Consider the following 9580-nt stretch of genomic DNA (forward strand, 5'->3'; position numbering starts at 1 on the left):
TCCTGTTTTAGTCCTGGTTTACTTCTGCTTTAGCCCTGGTTTAGTCCTGGTTCAGTCCTGCTTTCATCCTTGTGTTTTAGTCCTGGTTCTACATCGTTTAATTTGACCACAAACTCGTCCAGGGTTCGGTTCAGCTTGGCTCTGGGTCTGGGACTGGGTCTGGGACTGGGTCTGGGTCTGGGTCTGGGTCTGGGTCTGGGTGGGTCTGGGTCTGGGACTGGGTCTGGGTCTGGGGGGACTGGGTCTGGGTCTGGGACTGGGTCTGGGACTCTGGGACTGGGTCTGGGACTGGGTCTGGGTCTGGGACTGGGTCTGGGTCTGGGACTGGGTCTGGGTCTGGGACTGGGTCTGGGACTGGGTCTGGGTCTGGGTCTGGGTCTGGGACTGGGTCTGGGTCTGGGTCTGGGACTGGGACTGGGTCTGTGGAGTCACTCAAGTCTTCAAATAAAACCGTGTGCATCAGTCGGTCCTGGAGCTAAAAATACTAAAGAAAAGATTAAATATAGACGTGATTTACGTCTGACTCTGACTCAGAACAATTCAGACAAAAACAGTCAAACCCGAGTGGATCCCTGGATTTAAAAAGGTCCGATCAGATTTTTGGATCAGAATGACTCAGAATCGTGACGTTTGTTTCAGGAGTTTATGATTTGCTGATGTGTTGTTATAGATTACATGTACTGTGTCTTTTTAAAACGATCAGTAATTAGTTATTAATCAGTCTAAAGATCATTTGTATTTATAAAGTTTTATTATGTTTTATGGAGACGCAGGTGAACGTGTCCGAACTGAAGAAAGTTTAATACAAATGATGTTTGTTAATGAATCAAAAGACAAAAAGACAGAAAGAAAGACACTTGTTTTGTAGTTAAACTTTAGAATTAACTACAAAAAAATTATGACGAAACATTTTCAAAACAGTCTGGAGTTTTAGGTTCAGTCCTGGTTTCATCCTGCTTTAGTCCTGGTTTAGTCCTGGTTTCATCCTGCTTTAGTCCTGGTTCAGTCCTGGTTTCATCCTGCTTTAGTCCTGGTCTGCTCCCCGGACTACTCCCTATTTTAGTCCTGGTTTAGTTCTGGTTTAGTTGTGATTTAGTCCCTGCTTTAGTCTTGGTTCAGTCCTGGTTCAGTTCTGCTTCTAGTCTCAGTTTAGACCTGGTTTAGTCCCTGGCTTTAGTATTTAGTTCCTAGTTTTAGTCCTGGTTTTATCCCTGATTCAGTCTTGGTTCAGTCCTGGTTTAGTCCTGGTTTAGTCCTGGTTGTAGTCTTAGTTTAGACGTGGTTTAGACCTGGTTTATTTCTGATTTTGTCCTGATTTGGTCCTGGCTGTAGTCCTAGATTAGTCCCGGTTTAGTCCTGGTTTAGTCCTGGTTCAGTCCTGGTTCAGTCCTGGTTCAGTCCTGGTTTAGTCCTGGTTTAGTACAGGGTTTAGTCCTGGTTTAGTCCTGGTTTAGTCCTAGTTTAGTCCTAGTTTAGTCCTGAGCCAGTCCTGGTTTAGTCCTGGTTTAGTTCTGGTTTAGTCCTGGTTTAGACCTGGTTTAGACCTGGTTTAGTCCTGGTTTAGACCTGGTTTAGACCTGGTTTAGACCTGGTTTAGTCCTGGTTTAGACCTGGTTTAGTCCTGGTTTAGTCCTGGTTTAGTCCTGGTTTAGTCCTGGTTTAGTCCTGGTTTAGACCTGGTTTAGACCTGGTTTAGACCTGGTTTAGACCTGGTTTAGTTCTGGTTTAGACCTGGTTTAGTTCTGGTTTAGACCTGGTTTAGACCTGGTTTAGTCCTAGTTCAGTCCTGGTTTAGACCTGGTTTAGACCTGGTTTAGACCTGGTTTAGTCCTGGTTTTAGTCCTGGTTTAGTCCTGGTTTAGTCCTGGTTTAGTCCTGGTTTAGACCTGGTTTAGTCCTGGTTTAGACCTGGTTTAGTCCTGGTCCTGTTTAGTCCTGGTTTTAGTCCTGAGCCAGTCCTGGTTTAGACCTGGTTTAGTTTGGTTAGTCCTGGTTTAGACCTGGTTTAGACCTGGTTTAGTCCTGGTTTAGTCCTGGTTTAGTCCTGGTTTAGTCTGGTTTTAGTCCTGGTTTAGTTCTGGTTTAGTCCTGGTTTAGTCCTGGTTTAGTCCTGGTTTAGTCCTGGTTTAGTAGTCCTGGTTTAGTTCCTGGTTTAGACCTGTTTAGACCTGGTTTAGACCTGGTTTAGTCCTGGTTTAGTCCTGGTTTAGTCCTGGTTTAGTCCTGGTTTAGTCCTGGTTTAGTCCTGGTTTTAGTCCTGGTTTAGTCCTGGTTTAGACCTGGTTTAGTTCTGGTTTAGTTCTGGTTTAGTCCTGGTTTAGTTCTGGTTTAGTCCTGGTTTAGTCCTGAGCCAGTCCTGGTTTAGTCCTGGTTTAGTTCCTGGTTTAGTCCTGAGTCCAGTCCTGGTTTTAGTTCCTGGTTTAGTTTCTGGTTTAGTCCTGGTTTAGTCCTGGTTTAGTTCTGGTTTAGTCCTGGTTTAGTCCTGAGCCAGTCCTGGTTTAGTCCTGGTTTAGTTCTGGTTTAGTCCTGGTTTAGTCCTGGTTTAGTTTCGCTCTTGAGGATAAATATTTTCTTTCTGAAAATCTCAAACTGAAATTCTGATCTTTGACCCTGACGTTTGTTTTATTTTAGTCGCAGTTTAATCACGATTATTCCAGTTAATCGATACAGTTAAGACTCTGAACCAAACATAAAAAAACAAAACACATAAACCCCCGTGAGAAAGAATAAATAAATAAATAAATAAACCGATTCTGATTTGATTTTCCACTCGGTTCGATTTCAATCCGGGTCAATGACAAATGAATAAAACATCAGTGAAACTCGACCTCGGCTCCACTTACACCTGTCTGCTCCAGTGCACCTGTCAATCCTGCACCTGTGCCTCTAAATGCACTTTACTTTACAATTGAAATATATCGATTAAAATTTGATTATTTTAGTTGAAAATCAAGAATTACGCCCCGTTTGTGCAGCTCAGCCCAACACCAACAACGAGCTCCAGATTTTACACTCGATATAAGATTTTTTACAGTTAAATCTCATGTTTATGGATAAATATGATTGTGTACTGATTATAACTGTTTAATTAAGTGAAATAAAAGAGAATTATTTGTGGAATTTCGGTGTTTTTAGCTCCAGAAGATGAAAAACTCACCTGCCAAGTGTTAGCAGCAGCAGCAGCATCCGACACCAAACACGGACATACGACGGTCCACATCCATGTTTATAGAGATTTGTTTGACTATGATTCACTTCCTGTCCGTCTCCAGGTGTTTATGGAGTGAAAATTTAATCCCCGAGAGTAAAAAGATGTAAAATCCAGCCTGAAGGTCCGCAGCGGAGACCGGAGGCGCTCGGGAAACTTCGGCTATCTTCGGCTCCCTTCGGCGCTGCTCTCGTTGCGGTTTGTCGCCGTTCAGTCCGGTTTAGCGCTGAAAAACTCAATATTTTGCGTTTTTTATGGAGTTTGTGGAGTGGTGCAGTGAGCCACACGTGTCCCCTCTCCGTACACGCCGTGACCTCCCCGGTACGGCCCGCTTTAGCCCGGTTTAGCTCGGTTTTAGGCCGGTTTGAAGCCCGGCGTGAGTCGTGTCCGCGCGCCGCGAGCTGCTGCTGAATCATCCAGTGCACGAGCCCAGCTGACTGTCACGTGACCGCTGTAAACACCACGCGGGGCCAAAGGGAAGACGTCATCGCTCGAGCGCAATTAAAATGAGCCGCGATTAAAATGAGCCGCGATTAAATGAGCCACTTTTAAAATCCAACTAAACAACAAGTCAAGTCCCTGAAAAAGATTCAACAAACATCTGAAGAACTGAACATTTCAAAAACCACAAACCAGGGCTTTACTGTAGTACTAATACTATAGTACAAATACTGTACTACTAATACTATAGTACAAATACTGTACTACTAATACTATAGTACAAATACTGTACTACTAATACTATAGTACAAATACTGTACTACTAATACTGTACTACAAATACTGTACTACTAATACTATAGTACAAATACTGTACTACTAATACTATAGTACAAATACTGTACTACTAATACTGTACTACAAATACTGTAGTACTAATACTATAGTACAAATACTGTAGTACTAATACTATAGTACAAATACTGAACTACTAATACTGTACTACAAATACTGTACTACTAATACTGTACTACAAATACTGTACTACTAATACTGTACTACAAATACTGTACTACTAATACTGTACTACTAATACTGTACTACTAATACTGTACTACTAATACTGTACTACAAATACTGTACTACTAATACTGTACTACAAATAATACTAATACTATAGTACAAATACTGTACTACTAATACTGTACTACAAATACTGTACTACAAATACTGTACTACTAACTGTACTACTAATACTGTACTAAATACTGTACTACTAATACTGTACTACTAATACTGTACTACAAATACTGTACTACTAATACTGTACTACAAATACTGTACTACTAATACTGTACTACTAATACTGTACTACAAATACTGTACTACTAATACTGTACTACTAATACTGTACTATACTGTACTACTAAATACTGTACTACTAATACTGTACTACAAATACTGTACTACTAATACTACTACTACTACTGTACTACTAATACTACTAGTACTAAACTACTGTACTACTAATACTGTACTACTAACTAATACTGTACTACAAATACTGTACTACTACTATACTGTACTATACTGTACTACTAATACTGTACTACTAATACTGTACTACTAATACTGTACTACTAATACTGTACTACAAATACTGTACTACAAATACTGTACTACTAATACTGTACTACTAATACTGTACTACTAATACTAAGTACTGTACTACTAAATACTGTACTACTGACTACTATACTTGTACTACAAATACTGTACTACTAAATACTACTACTAATACTGTACTACTAAATACTGTACTACAAATACTGTACTACTAATACTGTACTACTAAAATTACTGTACTACAAATACTGTACTACTACTACTGTACTACTAAATACTGTACTATACTAATACTACTAGTACAAATACTGTACTACTAATACTGTACTACTAATACTACTACTATACTGTACTACTAATACTGTACTACTACTAATACTGTACTACTGTACTACTAATACTGTACTACAAATACTGTACTACTAATACTGTACTACTAATACTGTACTACACTACTGTACTACTAATACTGTACTACTAATACTCTTACTACAATACTGTACTACAAATACTATACTACTAATACTGTACTACTGTAGTACTACTATACTGTACTACTAATACTGTACTACTAATACTGTACTACTAATACTGTACTACTACAAATACTGTACTACAAATACAGTACTACTAATACTGTACTACAAATACTGTACTACAAATACTGTACTACTAATACTGTACTACAAATACTGTACTACTAATACTGTACTACTAATACTGTACTACAAATACTGTACTACTAATACTGTACTACTAATACTGTACTACAAATACTGTACTACTAATACTGTACTACAAAATACATACTACAAATACTGTACTACTAATACTGTACTACTACTAATACTGTACTACAATACTGTACTACAAATACTGTACTACTAATACTGTACTACTAATACTACTACTACTGTACTAATACTGTACTACAAATATGTACTACTAATACTGTACTACTAATACTGTACTACAAATACTGTACTACAAATACTTGTACTACTAATACTGTACTACAATACGTGTACTACAAATACTACTAATACTGTATACTAATACTGTAGTACTACTACTGTACTACTGTACTACATACCTGTATACTACTAATACTGTACTACTAATAAAACTATACTACTAATACTGTACTACTAAATACTGTACTACTAAATACTGTACTACAAATACTATAGTACTAAATACTGTACTACTATACTGTACTACTACTACTACTGTACTACAAATACTGTACTACAAATACTACTACGTACTACTAATACTGTACTACAAATACTGTACTACAATAACTACTGTACTACTAATACTGTACTACTAATACTGTACTACAACTATAACTACTGTACTACTAATACTGTACTACAAATACTGTACTACTAATACTGTACTACTAATACTGTACTACAAATACTACTGTACTACAATACTACTACTGTACTACTAATACTGTACTACTAATACTACTGTACTACTAACTACTGTACTACTGTACTAAATACTGTACTGTACTACTAATACTGTACTACTAAATACTAATACTACTAAATACTGTACTACTAATACTGTACTACTACTAATACTGTACTACAATATACTAGACTATAAATACAGTACTACAAATACTGTACTACTAATACTGTACTACAAATACTTACTGTACTACTAATACTGTACTACAAATACTGTACTACTAAATACTGTACTACAAATACTGTACTACTAATACTGTACTACTAATACTGTACAATACAGTACTACAAATACTGTACTACTAATACTGTACTACAAATACTGTACTACAAATACTGTACTACAAATACTGTACTACAAATACTGTACTACAAATACTGTACTACAAATACTGTACTACAAATACTGTACTACTAATACTGTACTACTAAATACTGTACTACAAATACTGTACTACTAAACTACTAGTACTAAATACAGTACTACAAATACTGTACTACTAATACTGTACTACAAATACTGTACTACTAATACTGTACTACAAATACTGTACTACAAATACTGTACTACAAATACAGTACTAATACTACTACTAAAATACTGTACTACAAATACTGTACTACAAATACAGTACTACAAATACTACAATACTGTACTACAAATACTGTACTACAAATACTGTACTACATAAATACAGTACTACAATAAATACTACTACAAATACTGTACTACTAAATACTGTACTACAAATACTACAAATACAGTACTACTAAATACTGTTACTACAAATACTGTACTACAAAATACAGTACTACAAATACTGTACTACTAATACTGTACTAGTACTAATACTACAAATACAGTACTATAAATACAGTCCTACAAATACTGTACTATAAATACAGTACTACAAATACTGTACTACTAAATACAGTACTACAAAATACTGTACTACTAATACTGTACTACAAATACTGCTACACTGTACTACTGTACTACAAATTACTGTACTACAAATACTGTACTACAATACTACTACAAATACTGTACTACAAATACTGTACTACAAATACTGTACTATAAATACAGTACTACAAATACTGTACTACAAATACTGTACTACAATAACACTACTAATACTGTACTACTAAACACTGTACTACAAATACAGTACTACAAATACAGTACTACAAATACAGTACTACAAATACTGTACTACTACAAATACTACTACAAATACTACAAATACTGTACTACAAATACTGTACTACTAATACTGTGCTGTACTGAATTCTGATATTTCATATATAATATATAATAAATGTTTAATACGTTTGTGTTTGTTCATGTTGTGTAGAAATTCTTCCTCTGAACAGAAACTGCAGTTTTATGTTTGTAAAAACACAGTGGAGCAGTTGGTGTCGGAACATCAGAGAAAATCTACACGTTCCACAACAAAGTTCAGTTCCCAAATTCACTGGGACAAAACAAAACAGGTTTATTTTTCCACTAAACTGTAACGCCGCCCCCTGCTGGTCACTGCTGGTCACTGCTGGTCACTGCTGGTCACTGCTGGTCACTCTGCCCCCTGCTGGTCACTGCTGGTCACTGCTGGTCACTGCTGGTCACTGTCACTGCCTGCTGGTCACTGCTGGTCACTGCTGGTCACTGCTGGTCACTGCTGCCCCCTGCTGGTCACTGCTGGTCACTGCTGGTCACTGCTGCCCCCTGCTGGTCACTGCTGGTCACTGCTGGTCACTGCTGCCCCCTGCTGGTCACTGCTGGTCACTGCTGGTCACTGCCTGCCCCTGCTGCTGTCACTGCCGCCCCTGCTGGTCACACTGCTGGTCACTGCTGGTCACTTCTGCCCCCTGCTGGTCACTGCTGGTCACTCCTGCCACCTGCGGTGCTGGTCACTGCTGCCCCCTGCTGGGTCACTGCTGGTCACTGCCGCCTCCTGCTGGTCACTGCTGGTCACTGCTGGTCACTGCTGCCCTGCCTGTCACTGCTGCACTGCTGGTCACTGCTGGTCACTGTGCCCCCTGCTGGTCACTGCTGCTGGTCACTGCCGCCCCTGCTGGTCACTGCTGGTCACTGCTGCCCCTGCTGGTCACTGCTGCTGCGTCACTGCTGGTCACTGCTGCTGGTCACTGCTGGTCACTGCCTTGTGCTCACTTGGTCTGCCTGGTCACTCCTTGTGTCATTGCTCCACTTTAACTTTTATATTTTATATTTTTAACTCTTGATTCGTGTCTGTGAACTTGTATTTGTGCTGAAGAAAGTTTAATCTTACTTTTTCATTTGGTGATTTTAATTCTTGATGTTGTAACTTTTCAGTTCAACACATTTTGTGTTCGACTCGACTCGTTCCAGAATTTACAAATATTTATTTAATGCTCAACTACGGACAAATATGTACATGAATATTTCTGAAAACTTTCATACTCCAAACAAAAACACGTGTGAAAAACATGCTTTTATTTGAGTCTGTTTTTCTGTTTAAAATGTTCCACACTGGGGCTTTAACTGGAGGTGGCGACGTGAAGACGAACAGCAGAAGAAACACGTCTGCAGATCCTCAGAGTCTCCAGCAGAGGGCAGAGTCTGATCCAGGACTAAACCAGGACTAAACCAGGACTAAACCAGGACTAAACCAGGAACCAGGACTAGGACCCAGGACTAGACCAGGACTAACAGGACTAAACCAGGACTAAACCAAACCAGGACTAAACCAGGACTAGACCAGGACTAAACCAGGACTAACCAGGACTAAACCAGGACTAAAGGACTAAACCAGGACTAACCAGGACTAAACCAGGACTAAACCAGGACTAAACCAGGACTAAACCAGGATAAACCAGGACTAAACAGGACCAGACTAAACCAGGACTAAACCAGGACTAGACTAGGACTAAACCAGGACTAAACCAGGACTAAACCAGGACCAGGACTAAACCAGGACTAAACCAGGACTAAACCAGGACTAAACCCAGGAACTAAACCAGGACTAAACAGGACTAAACCAGGACCCAGGACCAGGACTAAACCAGGACTAAACCAGGACTAAACCAGGACTAAACCAGGACTAAACCAGGACTAAACCAGGACTAAACCAGGACTAAACCAGGACTAAACCAGGACTAAACCAGGACTAAACCAGGACCAGGACTAAACCAGGACTAAACCAAGACTAAACTAGGACCAGGACTAAACCAGGACCAAGAACTCAACCAGGACAAAATTAGGACTAAAAAGGAACTAAAACAGGACCGAACCAGGACTAAACAAGGACTAGACCAACTAAACCAAGACTAAACCAAA

At 39.0% G+C, this 9580-nt stretch overlaps 1 protein-coding gene across 1 annotated transcript in view; it reads right to left on the reverse strand.

Moving 5' to 3' along the window:
- LOC110171950 (serine-rich coiled-coil domain-containing protein 2-like) overlaps positions 1 to 3632 on the reverse strand; it is a 61768-nt gene extending 58136 nt beyond the window's left edge. The window contains exon 1 of the mRNA XM_055149937.1: positions 3158 to 3632. The gene's annotated coding sequence lies outside the window, so the exon portion shown is untranslated. The remainder of the gene's footprint in view (positions 1 to 3157) is intronic.
- Between the last annotated feature and the right edge of the window lie 5948 nt (positions 3633 to 9580).

Source organism: Boleophthalmus pectinirostris, unplaced genomic scaffold (assembly GCF_026225935.1).
Source record: "Boleophthalmus pectinirostris isolate CB_2022bp ecotype Guang Dong unplaced genomic scaffold, ASM2622593v1 HiC_scaffold_14, whole genome shotgun sequence".
In the NCBI taxonomy this organism is placed as follows: domain Eukaryota; kingdom Metazoa; phylum Chordata; class Actinopteri; order Gobiiformes; family Gobiidae; genus Boleophthalmus; species Boleophthalmus pectinirostris.